The sequence below is a fragment of the Rana temporaria genome, assembly GCF_905171775.1.
Source record: "Rana temporaria chromosome 4 unlocalized genomic scaffold, aRanTem1.1 chr4a, whole genome shotgun sequence".
Classification (NCBI taxonomy): domain Eukaryota; kingdom Metazoa; phylum Chordata; class Amphibia; order Anura; family Ranidae; genus Rana; species Rana temporaria.
The window spans coordinates 4,236,817-4,257,642 of record NW_024404432.1 but is presented as its reverse complement, the minus strand read 5'-3'; the positions used below and the strand labels follow the sequence as shown (position 1 = coordinate 4,257,642).

Here is a 20,826-nt window from a genome sequence, read left to right as displayed (position 1 = left end):
TATTGCACAGTTTAAGCAAAAGACAAACACAATGAAAACAATCAAGTGACTGGATAGTAGCAGCAGGCATAAACATCAGGAACAGGATCTTTACCAGTTCAAAAATACAAACCACATTATTTGGTTGTTTTAGAACAAAAACAAAGCTTATCTATAATGAACCAAAAACAAAATCTGCAAAACCTAGAAATGGTTTATATTAATCTTGAAATGTAGTTCTAGGCTTAGCAAATGCAAATCAATTCAATGTAGAGTTCTAAGGAAGAGAATTGCCTCTGCCAGATCCTCTTTCATAGAGGCTCTTAAGTCAGACTTTATCATTTTTAGGGCTGAAAATAATCTTTCCACACTGACTTGGGTGGGTGGCATTGCAGTAACTATTCTGGCCACATCACTAACGATCTCTGGATAAACAAGGATGGCTTCTTCAACAGTAAGTTTTTTTTTTTTTTTCAAATAACAATTTTTTTATTTTCGAAAAAAGGTCAATACAAAATGTAGCAGCATTTCAAGTGTAAGATAATAGAGGTAGTACAAAAATTCCAGCTGAATGTGCTTACACAGCGGCCACATTCTTGGTTATACATTCAGTAACGTATAAAACAACTAGGTAACAAAGAGGAAAGGAGAAGAAGTGAGAGGGTAGAGTAGAAGAAGAAGATGGGGAAGGAAGAGAAAAGAAAAAAAAAGGGGGGAGAAAAGAGAGAAAAAAGAGAAGAGGGGAGACTGGGGGAAGGGGAGGGGGGGGGAGCAGGCAGGAGTGTCGGGTGAGGTAGTGTACCTTGGTGGTCTGTTGTCAGCTCACGGCGGGTCCTCCACCGAATGCCACCTCTCCCAGACCAGGTCATGGTCCTCCAGCCTATCCCGAATCCTAGCTGTCATTTTTTCCATAAGCTCTACATCCTTGACCCTAGCATAAAGGGCTTCCTGGGGTGGGGGCGTTGGTTTCTTCCAATAAAGTGCTATCAGGCACCTCGCAGCTGTGGTTATGTGTCTCAGGAGTTTCTTATAGGGTTTAGCTATGCGGGGTTGGGATAGGCCCAGTAGGAACAGCTTCGGGGAGAGGGGTATGGGTGCCTCCACGAGGCGGGTCAGGAGCTCTTGCACCCGAGTCCAAAACTGGACTATCAAGGGACAGGTCCAGTAAATGTGGAACAATGTGCCCCTGGCCTGGTTGCACCGCCAGCATCGGTCAGAGGTGGAAGGATAAATCCTGTGGAGGACGTCTGGGGTCAGGTACCAAAAGAACAGCACTTTATATGTATTTTCCTTATAGAGGGTGCAGATTGAGCTCTTGGCCGCCTGCCTCCAGACCGCCCTCCACTCATCCTCTTCGAGCTCCCCTCCCAGCTCCTTCTCCCAACGGAGCATGTAGGTGTGTTTGCCTTTAGTTTGTAAGGGGTATTCATTTAGAATTTGATAGATATCTGATATGAGGCCCCTGCGGGCTGTGCCCTCGAGTATGATGCGCTCAAATGGGGTCGGTTTTGAGAAAAGGAGCCGGGGGGCCATCGTGTGGGCGTAGTGGCGGATCTGTAGGTAGCTGAAAAAGGCTTGTCGTGGAATGTCGTGTTTGGCTTGGAGCTCAGTGAAGGAGTGCAGGGTGCGGGATCTGGGGTCTACTAGGTGACCGAAGTGAAACAAATTTCGCGATGCCCAGGGCCATGACATCTGGTGGGTGAGACTCGTCGGTAGTTTAGGGTTATAGAGGAAGGAGGTCAGCAGGGAGCTATCAGACGTGAGTCGACAGTCTTGGGCTAGCCTCCTCCAGGTACTTTGCAGCTGCCGCATGGAACCCAGCAAACGTCCGGGTTCCACCGTCGCGTTTGCGTTCCATAAAAGATTATTGGGGTGTATTGGGGCCAGCCAAATCTTTTCCACCTCCGTCCACCTGTTGTAGGACTTCTGGGGAAACCATGATGCCACCGCTCGAAGTTGCGAGGCCTGGTAATATTTGACCAGGTCAGGGAAGGCCAATCCTCCCTCGGTGCGTGCGGCCGTCATGACCGAACGTGGGATCCTGTGGCGCTTGTAGTTCCACACATACCGGAGGAGGTCCGCTTGTAGGGCGCGCAGGTGAGCGTACGGGACCGGGATTGGTAAGGTCTGGAAAAGGTACAGCAGTTTTGGCAGGATCACCATCTTTATGGCTGCTATCCGGCCCAAAAGGGATATCTGGTGAGACTTCCATTTATGGATCAACGCCCTTATTGAGCTGTATAGGGGGGGGAAATTGGCCTGGTACAGGGATGCGAAGTTCGGGGTGAGCTGGACCCCCAGGTATTTCAGGGAGGTTCGCTCCCAGTGGTACGGGAAAACGGACTGTAAGTGCAAGGCCTCGGGTCCGGGCATATTAATTGGCATGGCCATAGACTTGGACGTGTTGGTTTTATAACCCGAAAGGGCCCCGTAGCGTTCCAGTTCCCTTTGTAAGTTGGGTAAGGAGATGCGGGGACGCGTCAAGGTCAGAATGATGTCGTCGGCAAAGAGGGAAATTTTAAATTCCCTTCCCCTTACTGGGATACCCGAATATCCGGGTTGCCGCGAATCGTTGCTGCTAGAGGTTCTATGCAAAGGGCGAAGAGGAGGGGGGACAGAGGGCACCCCTGGCGAGTGCCATTAGTAACGGGGAAGGTGGATGAAGTGGCAAAGGGAGTTTTCACCTGTGAAATCGGATTAGTATAGAGGTGTCGGACCGCCTGGAGGAAAGGTCCCCCAAAACCCATGTGTCTTAACGTGGCGAGCATGAAGGGCCAGCCAAGGCGGTCAAACGCCTTTTCTGCGTCTAGGCTCAGGAGCAAGGACTCCGAGCCCTCCCTGCACGCCACGTCAATTAGGTCAATCACCTTTCTCGTGTTGTCTCCCGCTTGGCGGAGGGGGACAAAGCCCACCTGGTCTTTATGGACCAGGGAGGGTAAGACTACGTTTAAGCGGAGGGAGAGGACCTTCGTAAAGATCTTAAGATCTGAGTTCAGCAGGGCTATTGGCCTGTAGCTGGCGCATAATGCGGGGTCCTTGTCTGGTTTAGGGATAAGGGTGATAAATGATCGCTGCATGTCTTGTGGGATGGGGGTACGTTGTAGAAAGGCGTTGAAGAGCTTCGTCATATGGGGAAGGAGTGTGGGGAGGAAGGTCTTGTAATATTCGTATGGGAACCCGTCTGGGCCTGGGGATTTGCGAGCGGGTAGGGCCTTAATGGCCAAGGTCAGTTCCTCTCCTGTAATGGGAGCATTTAGGGAGGCCAGGTCCTCCGGTTTTAGCCGAGGGATGCCCGCCTGTGTCAGGTATCGTGTCATCCTATCTAACAGGTCGGGGGAGGGGGGGTTATGGGGGATTTCTGGCTTGTTGTACAAGTCCGCGTAAAATGCTGCGAATGCATCCGCAATACTTTGGGGGTGTGATACAATATTACCCGATCTGTCCTGGACCTGGTGCGGGGTGGAGGCAAGTGCGCGGTCTGTTAGTTTCCTTGCCAATAAAGCTTGCGCCTTGTTGCCCTTGTCATAGTATACCTGTCGTAGGCGAACTAGGGCTTTCTCGACTCGACCCAGCGCCAGGTCCCGAAGTGTTGACCATACCAGGGCGATACGTTTAAGGAGCAGTAGGGAGGGTGAGGTCAGTAGGCGATTTTCTAGGGTTCGGAGCTGCGTTTCCGCCTGCTCTCTAGCCGACTCAGCGTTCCGTTTTAGGGCCGAAGAGATGGCCATGCAACGTCCTCTAATTACCGCTTTATGCGCGGCCCATAGAGTGGCAGTGGAAATGTCCTGGGTGTCATTTTCGTTAAAGTAGAGTTGAAGGGCAGAGTCTATTTCCATTTTAGAGGGGGTGTGCTTCAGAAGGAAATCATTTAGACGCCAGTTATAGGGCCTACGGGTGGGGGCGTTCAGGTCAAGGGTCAGGGTAATGGGGGCATGGTCGGACCAGGAGATGGGCAGAATCCGTGCTGTCTCAGTAACACGTAACGTGGTGTTGTTTAGTAGGAAATAATCTATGCGCGAGTGCGTGTGGTGGGGGGATGAGTAAAATGTAAACTGGCGGTCCCCTGGGTGAAGCGCCCTCCAAGCATCAAACAAAGCATGCCTGCTCGTTAGCTGGCGGAAGAGCCTAGAGTCCCGCAAGGCCCTTGCCTGCGAGGCCCGAGGATCCACCACCAGGCGATCCCAGGTAGCCGAGTGAGGTAGATTAAAGTCCCCTCCCACTACCAATAGGTCGTGGGGGGATCTGGCCAGACGAGCAAAAACCCGACCTAGGAATCTATGCTGATGTGCATTGGGGGCGTACAGCGTGCATAGGGTTATGTCCCGTGAGTGCCACGTTCCCCGCAGGATAATGAAGTGGCCTAGGGGGTCTATGTAGGAGTCTGTGCAGGTGAAGGGGGTGCCCTTTTTTACCAAAATTGCTACCCCTGCCCGTTTCCGTGAGCTAAAGGCCTGATATATTAAGGGGAAATATCTGGACGCAAACGCAAAGGAGTCGCCCTTAGAGAAGTGCGACTCCTGTACCATTACTATCTCCGCCCCTGACTGCCTAAATTCCCTAAGTGCCAGATGACGTTTCCTGTTGGAGTTAAGCCCGTGGACGTTCAGGGATAGTAACTTAGCCATACTGTGGGTGGAGTGACCGTGGTTCATACTTAGCTGGAGTCAGGTGCGTTGCATTCGGTTCTGGGAGGGCGAGTGGAGGAGCCGCCGGGCCGACAGCCACCTGGACGTGCCGTCGGGTCCTGCCTGCGGGGGGGGGAGAGAGAGGTGTCTGAAAAGAAAGAGAAAGATGAGAGCAAAAGACCAAAAAAAGCACACATCAACATTCAACAACGTGGGCCCGAGTGGCCTAGGGGCCCTCAGGTCCCAACAGTTCCTTAAGGACCTCCCGACCAAAATGTCCAAAAATGTGGGTCGGGGGGGCAAGGGGGTGGCGTGGAGAGGTTCCACTAGGGGGATTGGGAAGGAAGGAACTCTCAGGCTATCAGCCATGGGGGGGGTCCGTACTCAGAAGGGCAGCCTCTACGGTGTCTCGTCCAAGACAGGCCCGATGTGTAGCGTTAAGGTAGGGCTGGGGCAACCGGGGGGTAAAATAACTGAATAACAACAAAAAAGAAAATAAGTCAAGAGGGCTTCATGTAGATTTCTGGGCGGCTCTTGTGGCCAGGGCGGCCGTCTCAGGTGGGGCTGTGCCTGGGGGATTTTCGGGCAGGGTCACGTCCCCTGGGGCGTCTGGGCGGGGGGACTCTCTGCCAGACCACTGGTGGAGGGGGTGGCGTGGCCACAAGGTCCCAATCCGGCAACTGGGGGACGGGGATGTCCAGGGTTCTGCAGAAGGCGTCTAGGTCCTCCGGGTAACGCAAAGTGGCAGAGGTCCCCTGGTGGGTGGCGGACAGGCTAAAGGGAAAGCCCCATCGGTAGACAATGTCTCTGTCCTGTAAGGTACGGAGCAGGGGTTGTAGTAGCCGTCGTTTCTGCAGGGTGATCCAGGAGAGGTCCGGATAGAGCTGTAGTGGGTTGTTGTGAAAGATTAGGTTGCGAATGGGGCGCGCTTTACGCATTATAGCTTCCTTCATCGGGTAGGAGTTTACACGGCATATAACATCGCGCGGTTTGGAGGCAGGACCCTTTGGCTTAAGGGCTCTGTGGGCTCTATCCATCTCAATGGGCTTGTCAGCTGGTGCGCCCAGTATGTCGTTGAATAAATTCTGGAGGGTCAGCTGGAGGTCCTCCGCCCCGTCGACTTCGGGGAGACCGCGTATGCGGATATTGTTGCGGCGCCCCCTATTGTCCAGGTCTTCAATGTGCCGCTGCATATCCCTGAGCATAAGGTGATGGTCTGACGCCTGAGTTTGGGTGCGGTGCACCGCCAGTTTAGTCTCTTGTATCTCCTCCTCCGCCATCTCCACTCTGTCAGCTAAGTGCTTGAGGCCTGTGTGTAGGGCCTGTATTTCAGTGCGGCATGTCGCCTTAACGTCTTCAATCAATTGTTTGAAATCCTCTTTCGTGGGGAAGGCCTGCATATAGGACTGCCATGGCGGGGGAGGATATTGGGGAGCTCCTCTGGTGCCAGTGGGGTTATAAAGTGGATCGGTGGGGGACGGTCGGTGGCTGGAGACCAATTCTGCGTGCCTTCTGGGCTCTAGGGGGGGGGGGTTGATGGGATGAGTCCCACGGTGCGGACCAGGCCTCAGCCTGATCCCCCAGTGAGGTGGGGGCCCCTCCGTGCCACGGGGTGCTATTGCTGGCCATGGCTGCATATGAAGGGGGAGAGATCCCTCTCCGATCTCCGACCTCGGGCTGGATGGCCTGATGGATCTGTCCCCTGGCTGCAGGGGAGGTGTATTGAGGCCTATCACTGGCTGAGACGCTGCCCTGCTCTGGGGAGCTCATGGAGGCCTGGGAGTTGGTGGGGGCTTGGAGAGCCGGAAAGTCCTCCCCGGTGAACGTGGGAGAGGGGGAGTGCTGGGCCCCGTTTTGGAAGTCCTGATCCGGGGCGGTGCGGAGCAGACGGGGGAAGGCCCCCGTACATTGGGGGTCCCGGGGGTCGGGGATGGTTGCGGCCTGTGCCGCATGGTCCGCGGCAGGGGTGCGGGGTTGCACTCACCCGTTGCTGGGAGCCATCCGGGCTCTCAGAGGAGGCCGAGGTCTGCGATCGGGTCGGGGATGGCTCTGGATGGCTGGTCTGAGGTGAGCGAGGGGGAGATGTCCCTGTGTTGAACGTGGCCGCGTCCGGCGCCGTCTTGTCCCCTTCACCCGGCGGCATGTCGGGTGGCTTAAAGTAGCGCTCGAAGGTCGTGGAGGAGCCTGGCGGGGGTTGGGATGATCCCCGTGCCTTTGTGGATCTGGTGGTCTGCGAGCCGCCCATGGATGGCTGCAGAATCCCCCGGTTTTCTGCCTAAGTGCTGCGGGCTGGAGAGGAGCTCTCAGGGGATGCTTCCTTCCAGGCTGGCTTCCGGTCAAGCCCCCTCAACAGTAAGTTTTGATGAGCGATCATACTTTTCAACTTCTTTTAGTGCTTTATAAAACTCCTGTTGGAATTTTTTTATTTGGACACTTACTGGTTCTCTAACATGCGTTCCCTGTAAAAGCAGAACACAACACTATGGAAAGTATAAGTATTGCAGCTCCTAATTGTGTGTTGCGTGCCATATAGTGAAGCACATGAAAAGCATGCTTCTTCACGGTCACTTAACGTGTTCGTTTTGCGGTTACGTGAGGCACTGCATGCATTGGTCTTTATTCTTACAGTAGAGAAGTCATTAATTATAACTTTTTGTGAATTGGGACATTTAAACTTGCTTTTTTTTTTTTTTACTTCCAATCTAAATTTAGTAGGAGTCGGAGTCGGTGCATTGTTTTCCGACTCCGACTCCAGGTACCCAAAATTTCCCCCGACTCCGACTCCTCGACTCCGACTCCGACTCCACAGCCCTGATTAACACACCATTGCTAAAGAGGCTGGTTCTGCCACGACATGCCCCATGACTCCAGGGGTTGTATGCCTGTCAGGAATGCATCAGCGGGTCCTCGGCGGGTCGGTATGTGGTGTCCCAGTACAGGTATTTGCTGTAGGCCCTGTCAGATTGAGGCCCTCGGCTTGTGGGATCTCCCCTGCAGGGACTCAGCTAGTCATGATGTGATTTATATACTGTTATGGTTGATAATACGTTTATTAGGTGTGTATAGCTTTAAGAGGTTTAGTCAACCATCTCATGTTAAGTCAGTGTATTAGAGTCAGGAGGATTAAATGCTAGATAAGACCTTATTGTGTTATGTTATCCTACAAGGCAGTCTCTATGATTCACAGCTCTCAACCAATAGGCTTCAGTCTAAACAGGCCCTTATAAGGGATTGTACTTCCTGTTTAAGGCAGTCTAATGCTTCCCTCAGTTCCTGGCAGAGCAGAGCAACACACAGTCAGAGGAGAAGTGCAGGCCAGAAGCCTCCAGTTCAGGAGAAAATACAACAAAGAGTGGAGTATCCCTAAACATTACAGAACCAGTACTTCAGCTCATTTATCGGATCAATCCGTTATTCCGGCAAAAAGCCTCAAGTCTACAGACACTTCAGTAAGTGTATCTATTTTTCAGCCTAGTTAAGCATAGGCCCTGAATTACTATCCGGCTTTTGCAGCCGAGTATATACAGTATATGATCAACTAAGCTCAAGCATTATCAGCTGTGTGATCCAGAGACTGCCTGCAGAACATTTTGACACTCTGTTTAAAGCTGTGAAGATTTTGACACCTGCCTTCATGCCAGTAAAGCCTTTGTTGTTTTAACCCCCTGTGGTGGACTGTGTTATTACCATCCTAACTAGCGGGGATACGGAGGCCCCCGGAGCTGTAGTTTCCCGGGGTATACCAAGACTACAGTGGCGTCACGTGACAGAGAGGGTTAATACCATCTGGCCCTCACTAAGGGTTAATACCACCTGACCCTGGGCTCCTAGCCCCAAGAACCAAGTAGCTAACCATCAAGCGCATGTGTGTGGCCGTGGGACTCACCCTCCCCGGTCACCACAGGTACAGCTGAGCATTCCTTGGGTTAGGGGGTCCCCCTATGCTCCCTTCCCTGCTCTCTGTCATGTTTCCCCCTTACTGCAATGCTATGCTGCTGCTGGGGTAGACCTGTGGGGGGGCTCCTTTTCCCACCTGGGGACTGTGGGGTGTTTAAGCCTGCTTTTTTTCCGTGGGGGTGTTTTTGCCACAAAAAGGCCCCATTAGACCTTCTCATTCACGTTTCGGCATTTTGCCGGCGCCATTTTTTGTAGTCTGCTGGTTTGCATAAGGAAATACCATTGGCGGCCATTTTGTTGTGGCCACACTATTGCGCAGCTTGCTATTGCGGTCGGCCATTTTACTGTGGCCATGCATGGCTCTTTCTGAGGCATCCGGCTGCCATCTTGGATGTGGTTTGGCCTCTAGTGCTGGCTTCTACAGCGTGCAGCACAGATCTCCTCACAGTGATTTACCTCACAGCTTTACCTCAGTTTTTTCCTCACACACGCTGTGTACTGAGGGTGGGCAGCGGCGCTGAACAGTCTTTTCCTGTGGTTGGTGAGTTCCCTGGGTAACCTCTGGTCAGCGCAGCAGGAGGGTGGGTTTTTATTCAGGTCTGAATAGGTCCCTGAGAGCTGTCTGGATGGAGTCAGTATCTGGTTCTTCTTCCCCAAACATGCCTGAGATGGCAGCTGGTGCCCCTGCGGTTTCCATAGACACTTTGTCGGCAGTCCTGGAAACATTTGTTGCCAGGGTGGAAGCGGTGTAAGGGCGTAAGGGGGTAAAAAGCACCCCCTCGCCATCACCTGGGGAATGTTCTGACTCAGACCAGGACCTGGCTGCGGTTCAGGGTCCCAGTTATGTGTTATCTGAAGATATGGACCAGGACCTTCCTTGTGAGGAAGACTCCGAGGCACTGACCCGCTCCATGTTTGCCATGTTGGGGTCTGCATTGCGGCCTATTGTGGCCGCAACCCTGGTGTCTCAGACACTCACTGAATGGGCAAAGGCTTTGCACCAGGCTGTGGAGGAGCACCAACTCCCTCCCGAATTTATTAGACTGGCTGACCAGTTGGTCCGGGGCCTTGTATATGTCTGTGATGCTACACTGGATGCAGCACCATTGATATCCAGAGCCTCTGTTTCGGCGGTGGTTTTGTGCTGCCTGATTTAGCTGAAATTCTGGTCTGCTGACCAAGCATCCAAAAAAGCCCTGGCTGATTTACCCTTCAAGAGTGGGAGGCTTTTTGGTACCTCGCTGGATGATATTATCAAGGATGTCACTGGAGGTAAGAGCACTCTCCTCCCTCAGTCCACCAAGGGAAAGGAGCCACGCCGTAAGCCGGGTCCTTCTTTTCCCACTCAGAAGCGATATTTTTGTCAGTCAGGGCCCTCGGGTAAACCCTCCCAGGCCGACAAGGGCTCAACTGGGGGAACGAAACGTCTCTGGGTGCGTAAGCCGAACAAGGCGGAACCCAAACCCGCCAATGCATGAAGCCTTGCCCCCACTCATGGGTGGGGGGATGGCTTCGCAGGTTCACAGCTCGGTGGACCTCCCTGCTCTCTGACCAGTTGGTCTGCAAGGTGGTCTCTTCGGGGTACAAGATAGAGTTTCTTTCCTATCCACCAAACAGATTCTTTACCTTAAGTCTCCCTCTCCTTCTGGCTCATCGGTCTGCCCTGCTAGGGGCAGTGCAGGACTTGCTAAGTTGCGGGGAAATTTTGCCCGTTCCGCAGGACGAGAGGTTTCAGGGCTTTTATTCTAATCTGTTTGTGGTCCCGAAGATAGACGGTTTCCATCCAATCTTGGACCTCAAGACCCTCAATGCCTTCTTGAGAGAGAGGAAGTTCCGCATGAAATCCATTTGCTTGGTGGTAGCTGCGCTCCATCCGGAGGACTTTCTGGCATCCTTGGACATCAAGGACACTTACTTGCATGTCCCAGAGGTTTACTGCGCTTTGCGATAGGGGAAGACCACTATCAGTTTGTGGACCTTCCATTTGGCCTAGCGTCGGCACCAAGAGTTTTCACCAAGGTGCTTGCACCGATTCTAGCTTTGCTGAGACAGCGAGGCATTGATATCTTGGGCTACTTGGAAAATCTTCTTCTGAGAGCAGCTTCTGGCTCAGAATTAGAGGAGGATTTGTCTATAGCCAGCCAGACCCTCCAAGGGTGGGTGTTAAACATTCAGAAATTGGTCCTGATACCGACTCAGCGTTTGGAGTACCTAGGGTTGATTCTGGTAAAGTCTTCCTTCCCCTGGACAAATTGCAGACTCTTCAGTCTGCAGTGAAGGTGTTGGCATCCCGAAAATGGACGTCTCTCTGTTTTGCATGCGAGTCCAGGGCCTGATGGTAGCCTCCTTCGAGGCGGTACCGTATGCCCAGTTCCACACTCACGTATTGCAGAGGGAGATCCTGTCCAAGCGGAACAAATCCCTTTTGTCTTTGGATCATCAGATTCTCTGAATTGGTGGCTGAGATCCAGGAAGTCGTTTCTTCCCTTACAGTGGACCGTGATTATGATGGTAGCCAGCCTCACGGGTTGGGGGGGCATCTGGGGAGTCCAGTCCAGTCGGCCCAGGGTCGCTGGACTCTGGAGGAATCCCATCTGCCGATCAATGTCCTGGAACTTTGGGCGATCAGGCTATGTCTCTTCTCGTGGTCGAGGAGGTTGCAAGGTCGCCCAATCAGGATTCAGTTGGACAACACCACGTTGGTGGCTTATGTTAACCATCAGGGGGGAACACGGAGCTCGGCTGCAGCGTCATAGGTCGCTCACATTCTAAGGTGGGCGGAAAGAAACGTGCCGGCTCTGTCGGCCATCTACATTCCAGGCGTAGAAAACTCGCAGGCGGACTATCTGAGTCACCAGATGCTGGAACAGGGGGAATGGAGGTGTTTCAGCTCCTTTGCAGGAGATGGGGCACACCGGACATGGATCTCCTGGCTTCTCGGCTCAACCGCAAGGTGTCAAGGTTCGTGGCCAGGTCCAGAGATCCCTGGGCAGACAGTATCAGCTACTTTATGCCTTTCGACCATTGAAGTTGCTCCCTCGTCTGCTCCGCAGAGTGGAGGCCAAGGGGATCCCGATGATTCTAATCGCTCCGGATTGGTGTACGCCGATCTCGTGTGCCTGGTGGCGGATGTACCTTGGCGGCTGCTAATGCGGGAGGACCTTCTGTCTCAGGGTCCCATACTCCATCCTGCTTTACAGTCGCTGTCTTTAACGGCATGGCTGTTGAAAGTCAGGTTTTGAGGGGCCCAGGTCTTTCCGACTCAGTCATCTCAACCATGCTGAGGGCACGGAAGTCTTCTTCCAGGAAGATCTATCATTGCACCTGGAATGCCTACATCTCCTTGTGCAAAGAGATGGGGTGGCATCAATGGACGTATTCGGTTTCCAGAATCCTGCTGTTTTTACAGCATGGAGTGGATCAGAAGCTCGCCTTAAGCACCATTAAGGGACAGATTTCAGCTCTGGCTTTGTTCTTCCAGCGGCCTTTGGCATCCAATTCTCTGATGGGTACCTTTGTGCAGGGGGCTCGTCATATACTTCCCCCTCTTAAACCACCTCTTCCTCCTTGGGATTTGAATCTGGTGCTCTCGGTTCTTCAGGAACCTTCCTTTGAAGACATCAGAGAGATTCCTATCTTGACACTATCTCAGAAGGTGGCCTTTTTGGTGGCCATTACTTCGGTCAGGCGTGTTTCTGAGTTGGTGGCCTTGTCATGCAAGTCGCCATAACTGGTCCTCCATAAGGATAGGCGGTGTTGCGCCCGCAACCTTCCTTTCTTCCAAAAGTGGTTTCGTCATTTCACCTTAACGAGGACATTGTACTTCCATCCTTGTGTCCTCGGCCGGTGCATCCTAAGGAGGTTGCGCTGCATGCTTTGGATGTGGTACACGCTTTGCGGGTGTACCTGTCTGCTATGGCTCCGTTTTGGAGGTCTGACTCCCTTTTTGTGTCGGTGTCTGGTCCACATAAGAGCCTGGCGGTCTCGTCGGCCACCATTTCTCGGTGGATCAGGCAGACCGTCATTCAGGCCTATGCTCTTAGGGGGCAGGCGCCCCCCTTTCCAGTCACGGCACATTTGACCAGGGCAATTGGTGCTTCCTGGGCTTTCCGACATCAAGCGCCTGTCTCACAGGTGTGCAAGGCGGCGACTTGGACGTCCATTAGCCCTTTTTCCAAATTTTACAAGGTTGATGTGAGTGCATCTTCAGATGCTTCCTTTGGCCGCAAGGTCTTGCAGGCAGCTGTTTAAAGTTGCACCTCCTCCGTTGAGGAGCTCTGCTTGTTTGGGGTGAAGTTGTTTTGGGTTTTTACTGATACTGTTCCCACCCCTCGTTTTTTGACACTGCTTTGGGACATCCCACTTGTCAAGACTTGAGAAGGCTGTGTTCGTCCATGGACGATAAGAGAAAATAGGATTTTTTGTACTCACTGTAAAATCCTTTTCTCTGATGTCCATGGACGGACACAGCACCCACCCCTCCTTTTTAGGTTTGTACTGCTTGTTACGAACTGAGGCTGCATGCTGCAGGGAGAAGGGTTATGTCCAGAGGGACCGCCCCCCCCCCCCTGGGTGGGGCTGTTTAACTCTGGTAAAGTAACATGTATTTAAATATCTAACATGTTTCTGCCTAGTCCTCTCCCTGTGAACAGGAACATAAATCACTTGTCAAAACTTGAGAAGGCTGTGTCCATCCATGGACGACAGAGAAAAGGATTTTACGGTGAGTACAAAAAATCCTATTTTTTTTATGAAACACAGACAGCGGGGAACTCTATTAGGGTACAAAACGGATAGTATATAGATATATTTTATATTCCTGCAGCAGGAGGGGGATGGGGTGGCACTGTCACTAGGTGACAAGCAAAGAGGGGAGGGGGAGGAGGACAGAGGAGACAGACACAGGATAGCAGGCCGTTGGGCCAGAAACATCTGCCACTTCTCTTCGGGACCATCAGAGGGGCCCCTTCGGTAGACCACCACTTGATGGAGCTGCAACCTGTCCCATTCCTTATGCACCAGCCATGCTTCCCTTGAGGGACTGGTAAAGAGCACACTTGGGTCTTGGTCTTCCAAAGCCTCCAGGACCAACTTTCCAAGGGGATCTTCTTCTTGATCTTGTCTTAGATCTTTCTTTGACAGTTTGGGTAGGTCTCCGCTTCCCATTTGAGTCACATTGCAATAGAACTTGGGTACTCCCACCACCAAAACTCCTATTTCTTCGGCTCTGGGCCCCCCTTTCATCTGTAACTCTGTCCCTTTGCACAGAGCCCGCAACCCTTCAGAGGTTATTTGAGTCCACTCTTTCTCAGGGACAACTGATCCATGGGGACTCCTGGAGATGGCATCTGCATCTCTGTTTCCCACCCCTGGTCAGTACTTCAGGCTGAAATTAAATCCTGAAAGGGCTGCTAGCCATCGGTGTCCTGTTGCATCCAACTTGGCTGTGGTTAGCAGGTAAGTGAGTGGGTTGTTGTCAGTCCTCACCACAAACTCGACCCTGTATAAGTAATCTTTAAGCTTATCTATGACAACCCATTTCAGCGCCAAGAATTCAAGTTTGTGAGTGGGATAGTTCTTTTCGGATGAGGTTAGACTCCTGCTCACATAGGCTACTGGGCATAGATGACCACTGTGTTCTTGATAAAGAACTCCCCCTAGCCACTCTCTACTGGCGTCTACGTGCAACTCATAGGGTTTGGAGGTATCCGCGTAGGCCAGAACAGGGGCAGTGGTTAAGTTCTTTTTGAGTTGAACAAACGCCTCTTCACATTTGGGGTTCCATTGGTCTCGGATGACTCTGTGCTGAAACCTCTACTGCCTCAGTTAAAGGAGTCAAAAGTCTTCTGACTAAAGCCGTATTCGTTCCTATGATGAGGGAGCTCTTGTGGGCCCCTGATGGCCGAGGGCAGACTATCGCCAATGTTTAAAAAGTCTCTGCTGCTCCGGCTACTGAAGGGTCAAAGGTCAAACGTATTGGTAGATACCCACCATAAGGAAAACTCTGAGTCCCAATGCCCCATATTTCCAAATCTTCCAGTTTCTGCAGAGGTAAGTGGGAGAGATACTTATCATAGAAGTCTCTATATAGAAGGGTCACTTGGGCTCCGGTATCCAGGAGAGCTTTTGTGTAGATCCCTTCCACTTGAATGGGTACTAACGGGGATGGCCCCACTAAATTTTCAGGGAACTTTTGAGGTGTAGCTTTCCCTCTTTTTCCTGTAACCTGTACCCTTACTCCCCCTTGTGGGAATTATTTTTGGCTTCCACCCATCTACGTGAGTAAGGAGTAGAAGGTGGCTTTGGAGGAAGTTTCCCTTTCTGCTTCTGCCCTTCTGCTTCCTGCTTTATCTTGGAGTTGTCTACAGTAGGCGGGCTCCCGGTTGACTCCTTCTCCGGGACCCTCTGGAGTTTTCCGCCTGCTTGTACATTTGTTGGTTAGCCTTAATCGGGCTGGGGCAAACTTCCCTTGTGTGCCCTACTCCTCCACAATTGAAGCAGAATGTAAACCTTCTTGGTTTCCTTTTCTGATTGTATGGCCCATAGGCGGGTTTCTCTGGCTCTTACCTTCTGGTTTGGTAAGGAGGGAACCCCGCTTGACTGGTTAAGGCAGCTACCATTTCCGTCAGTTGGGACACTTGCTTCCTCAAGAGCTTAAATTGAGTGTCACAGTCCTTTGTGGCCACTACACAAACTCGCGCAGGGGTCTCTGGGGGTTGGTACCTATTCTTCTGATCCAGTAGAACCTCCTCCTGTCGGATGATCCGAATCAGGTCAGGGTATTTCAACACCCCGCTCCCTTGTTGGGTTCGTAGTTGGAAAGCAATAGGATCCATGGGCTGGGCTCCCCTTATAATTGTTGAACCCTGGTTTCATCCACTGCCCTTGGATCTATTCCCTTCGTCAACAAGATCTGATGCAGGATCTTATCCTGGCGGCCGACAAACTTGGATAACTTTTCCCCTTTCTTTTGAAAACAGTGCTCTAGTTGGTAGTGGAGTTCACTGGTGTTTTCAGTTCTCCCGAACACATTCTGCAGAACATCTAAATAATCCTGGGCAGTGCAATCATCTTTACTGAGCTTAAGGTTACGTATGGCCTCTAGCGCTGGTCCTCTGAGACTTTCCATAATCCTTTGTTTCTTATGCGGCTCAGGAACTCTCCATTCTTCTAGAGCCTGGGTGGCATGATCCATCCATTCTTCAAAACCATCCTCCGAGGATGGCACTGGATGTCTCCCTGAGAAGGTTCTAATTTTCCTATATCCTGTCATCAGGTAATCCGGGGAATCCTTCTTGCACTGAGCTACAATTTCCCCTAGAACAGCACATAGCTCCGGGCCAATGTTCTTTAGAGGTGTGGTGCCAGACCCCTTTGTCTTTTGTTCTGTAGCCCCTTTGGGTGCCGGTGCACTGGAAGAAGTAGGACTGTCTTGTTCTCCTGTTGGATGTATCAGAACAAGTTCTATGCCATCTAGGGTCTTCACACCAGGGTTTTAAAGCAGTCTGGAAGTTCCTGTTTCCATTCACATAGGGCATATGTGTGTGGGTTTGTATTATCTATCCTCATGTCTATCACCCATAACTTCTTGTCTTTGGATAAAGTTTTCAGAACTGGGAGTAGTTTCTCTTCAGTCCAAGCTTCCCCCTTGATCTCAATCACTAGGCCCGTTGTCAAGGAAAAATTCTCTTATTCACACCACTTAGATGCGGCAGCAGCATCCATGGCTGGTCTTGGCAAGGGTGAGGCTCAGTATGAGGCAGAATTTTATTTTTGAGAAGTAGATTCCCGGACGAGCCCCCACGTGTAGCGCTACCCCCTCAGGAGCCGCTGGTTAGATTTGGGATCTACTCTCATTAACTGTTTCACCCCCTTTAACTGGCTCGAACCCGCCCTTGGCACACCAGATATATTTAAGGCCTTGTACACACGACCGGATCTATCCGCTGGGACTGATCCGCGGATCAGTTCCAGCGGACAAATCCGGTCGTCTGTATGGCCTAGCGGATATTTTTCCACGGAGATTCCTCGGGCCGATCGATTTCAAGCGGATATAAATTTCTTAGCATGCTAAGAAATCTATCTGCTTGAATCGGGTCCAGCGGATTGATCCGGTGGTCTGTACAGACTCACCGGATCAATCCGTCCGCTCCCCTCCCTCGCATGCGTCGTAATGATTCGACGCATGCGTGGAAGTACTTACCTTCCAGCGTCGCGCACGTCGCTGCGTCATCGTCGCGGCGACCGCGCGACACGTCACCGCGGATGACTTCTGCGCGGATTTTGATCCGATGGTGTGTACAAGCCATCGGATCCAAATCCGGAGGAGGAATCTCCGCTGGAAACGGTCCGGCAGACCGTTTCCAGCGGAGATCCCCTCGTGTGTACGGGGCCTAAGAGTATTGTGGCCCCTACTTGGCTGAGGCCACAATAGCACACAAAACATGCAATGGTAATACAATAATATTGTTAGCTTTTCCTGTTGGCGACTCCCAAAAGTAAACACACACCACACAGTTGTTATATTCAAACGAAAAGAGTAACTTTACTTTGCGTATGGTAAAGAGGATAAAAGAGGTTTGAATAATACATTAACGATAAACGGGTATTAACACACAATGACTCTGCAAGGGCCCTTGCGAGAATCAGCAATTAAAGAAAGACAATCTAAACTAAAAGGGTAATATTGTTAAACTTACGCAACTATAGGTAGTCTTTGCTCGCGGGCTCCCCCTAGTGGGCAGTCCTGCAGAACAGTTAATGTAGAACTCTTTGCCAGGCCTGGCTCAAACAGCTCTCAAATGTCTCCGGAGAACAAAGTTTATGTTGCAGCTGTTGGTGCACTTTTATATTGTAATCCAAAAGGGTAAAAGAGGGAATAAACTGAACTGATCTCTAATCAGCATCAGTCAACTCTGCGGGTATAACTCTCAACCTATTAGGCCTCTCTAATCCAGTCAGGGATCAAACACGTGGCTCCGGTTCACGGAGGGACACCAAGTTATTAACTGAAGTGGGATTTGAGGTTTGGGCATGTGCCCTCTCACCCGACAGGCCCGATCCACCTGAGTTCCTCACAAGACGCGCTGATCGGTCACCGCTCCGCAACACTCGGTCTCCGGCATCAGGCTCTCCACTGCTTCAATCGTCAGCTGGCGAGCTTCTCCGGTCTCCTGGAACACAAGCTGGGCATACTTGGTCTTGCTTCCTTCAGGATGGTTAGCCTTCTGGTGAGTCCAGGCCCAGGCCTCAGGCCTAACAGCTTGGCTGTGGTTTCCTCCACAGCTCCGCAGAGGAGAAGATGCAGGTCCCGAGAGTGCGAAGTCAGCTCCTCCCTGTCTTTATATAACCTCCCCCATAAGTCTGTGCGGAGGTGTCATGTGCTCCAATAAGGCTGGGCATTGTGGGAAGTGTAGTCTGTTCCTACTAAGTGTCAATGGAGTCCCCGGTACTTCTGATCCCACAATGCATAACTTTTAAAGACATATCAACTTTTATATACAGACGTGGCTGGAGCTCCGATGGGGATTCAGGCTATCAATAGTCCCTGATAGGATGACCCCGCTACATTTATTTATTTACACTTAGATTGAGCAGCATTAACACGCAATCTATCCATTTATTTATCATTTTTACTGAGTTCATTTTGAGGCGCGAGAGCTTTTCACACACTTGTTTCGCCCTCGGGGGACTCCCATGTTGCCTCTGAGCCTGAGAGGAGGGGCCCGGTGTGAAGTGCTCCAGAGGCCAGGACCTCCAAGCTTGCCGAGCCTCCCTCACCACCGTACTTGACCCAGTCGCCTGACCCACCAGCATCGGCCCCAAGGTCTCCTAGGGCCAATCTGTGCCTCGCGTCGCCGCTTCCGCCCGAAGCTGGGCCAAAAGCTTCTCCACATCCGACATGGCACCTGTTCTCTAACTTTCCTTTGTGCTGTGGTGCCCCGGGGGAGGGGCCCACCATATTTATTAACTCCTGCCCCCTCCCACTGCACATTTTATTCCTATGCTATGACCCTGTTAACACTGTCATGTGCGCCCTGCACTTAATTCCATTACATTCCATTTGCTCTGGGCTTTTCTTTCCCCTGTATCCCACCCACAGTGCACACATTGGTTTCTTCCCTTTTTACCTCCTCCAGCAGACATTGGTCTCTCCCCTGTATCCCACCCCCAGCACACATTAATGTGTCCCCATTAGCCCACCCCCAGCACACACAATGGTCTGTCCCCTGTATCCTACCCCCAGCACACACATTGGCAATATTTACATTGTTCTTGGGTTGAATGCTTATCTTAGCTCTTCAGTATCAATTTAACAACCCTATCATCTGCACTGTTTGCGGTCCTCCAAACATGTATACCATGCCCAAGTCCATCTTCTCAGTCATTGGTTCTATCAACACTGCTCCTGCACTCCATGACACGGTTTCCAAAAAAATGTTTTTTCTATTTCTGGGGTCTCCAAACTTTCTACACAGAGGTCCAGCTTACTTTCCTTTATACTTTAGGGGGCCAGACTGTGGGCAGTGGTAGTAGAAATGAAGTGGGAGGAATAGTGCCTCATTGTTGGTGTCAGTAAGAGGACTAATGTCCCATCATTTGTGTTAATAGGAGGAATATAATGACAGAAACTTTGGTCCACTGTTGCTGACAGTAAGGGGAATAATGCCCCAGGGGGCAATCAAAGGGCCACATTCAACCCCCGGGCTGCAGTTTGGAGACCACTGTTCTATTTCAATCTTCTCAATGACACTTCTATTGTTTCCTGTGCTGGTGCTACCTTCTGTTTCCCTCCATAGTTCCAGAATAACCATTTTTTTGTGTTGTAAAATCATACTGGACACAGGGTGTTTGGGTACTGCAGTTCATCTGAATACAAACATAAGACTAAGCAGCCTGATAATGTCACAGTGAGCTGCTAACCACTTCCCACCCAGCCGCTGCATATAAACGGCCGGGTAGGCACTCTCTCCTTCTGAGTGGACGTTCAGGAACGTCCCTCAGAAGGAGGGGGATCGCGAGCGAGCATGCGTGCGAGCCCACGCAGTGGCGCCCAGACACGGCGCATCTCAGATCGGCAGGAGGGCTCTGTGATTGGCCCTCCTGATCACATGACGGCCATGTCCGATCACAGCCATCACAGAGAGCTGGTTGCTAGGCGATCAGCTCTCCTCTCCTCACACATTAGTTGTCGGTGAGGAGAGCGGATCGCTGCAGCTGGCTTGGTGATCAGTGAGTATGAGCTGTTTTTACAGCTTTTTACACACTGATCACCAGCATAGTAACAGTGTAAAACACAATGTCCACAAAACACATGTCCCACACACATGTCCCCCACATATGTACCAGTAAAATCACATGTCCCAATGATTATCTGCACACATATGTCTGTGATCTCCTGCGCACATCTGTACATAATCATTTGTGTACATATGACCGTGATCACACAAACCAATTATTATACACTTAACAGGATTTTTTAACCAAAGACATATAGTAGAATACATTTTGGCTTAAATTTTTCTGACAAGATTCGATTTTATTGGATTTCTTTTAAAATAGAATAAAGAAAATATTGGTTTTTTTTTTCAAATTTCCGCTTATATCGCAAAAAATAAAATATGGAGTCGTGAATAAATACCACCAAAAGAAAGCTCTATTTGTGCGAACAAAATTATTAAAATTTCATTTGGGTACAGCGTAGCATGACCACGCAATTGTTATTGAAAGTGCGAGACCGCTGAAAGTTGAAAATTGGCCTGGGAAGTAAGGGGGCAAAAGTACCCTGTATTGATGTGTTTAAAGACTCAGGGCCAGATTCAGATAGATCAGCGGATCTTTAGATCCGCGTGATCTATGTGATTTAAGATCCGCCGCCGCAAGTTTTAGAGGCAAGTGGGTAATTCACAAAACACTTACCTCCAAACTTGCGGCTGCGGATCGTAAATCCCCCAGCGGAATTCAAATTCCGTGGCTAGGGGGAGTGTAGTATTTAAATCAGGCACGTCCCCGCGCCGATTTAAATGCGCATGCGCCGTCCGCGAATTTTCCCGGCGTGCATTGCTCCCAATGACGTCGCTAGGACGTCATTGGTTTCGGCGTGAGCGTAACTTGCGACGAGCGGTTTTGTGAATCGACGTACGCAAACGACGTAAAAAAAAAATAATTGGACGCGGGAACGACGGCCATACTTAAAATTGGATGCGCCTCATAGAAGCAGGGGTAACTATGCGCCGGGAAAACCCTTACGTAAACGTCGTAAAAACACTGCGTCGGGCCAGCGTACATTCGTGAATTGGCGTATCTCGCTGATTTACATATTCTC

At 51.1% G+C, this 20,826-nt stretch overlaps 1 protein-coding gene across 1 annotated transcript in view; it reads left to right on the top strand.

Annotated features, from left to right (window-relative positions):
• LOC120921724 (NACHT, LRR and PYD domains-containing protein 14-like) overlaps window positions 1-20,826 on the top strand; it is a 483,121-nt gene that overhangs the window by 225,166 nt on the left and 237,129 nt on the right. The window lies entirely within an intron of this gene.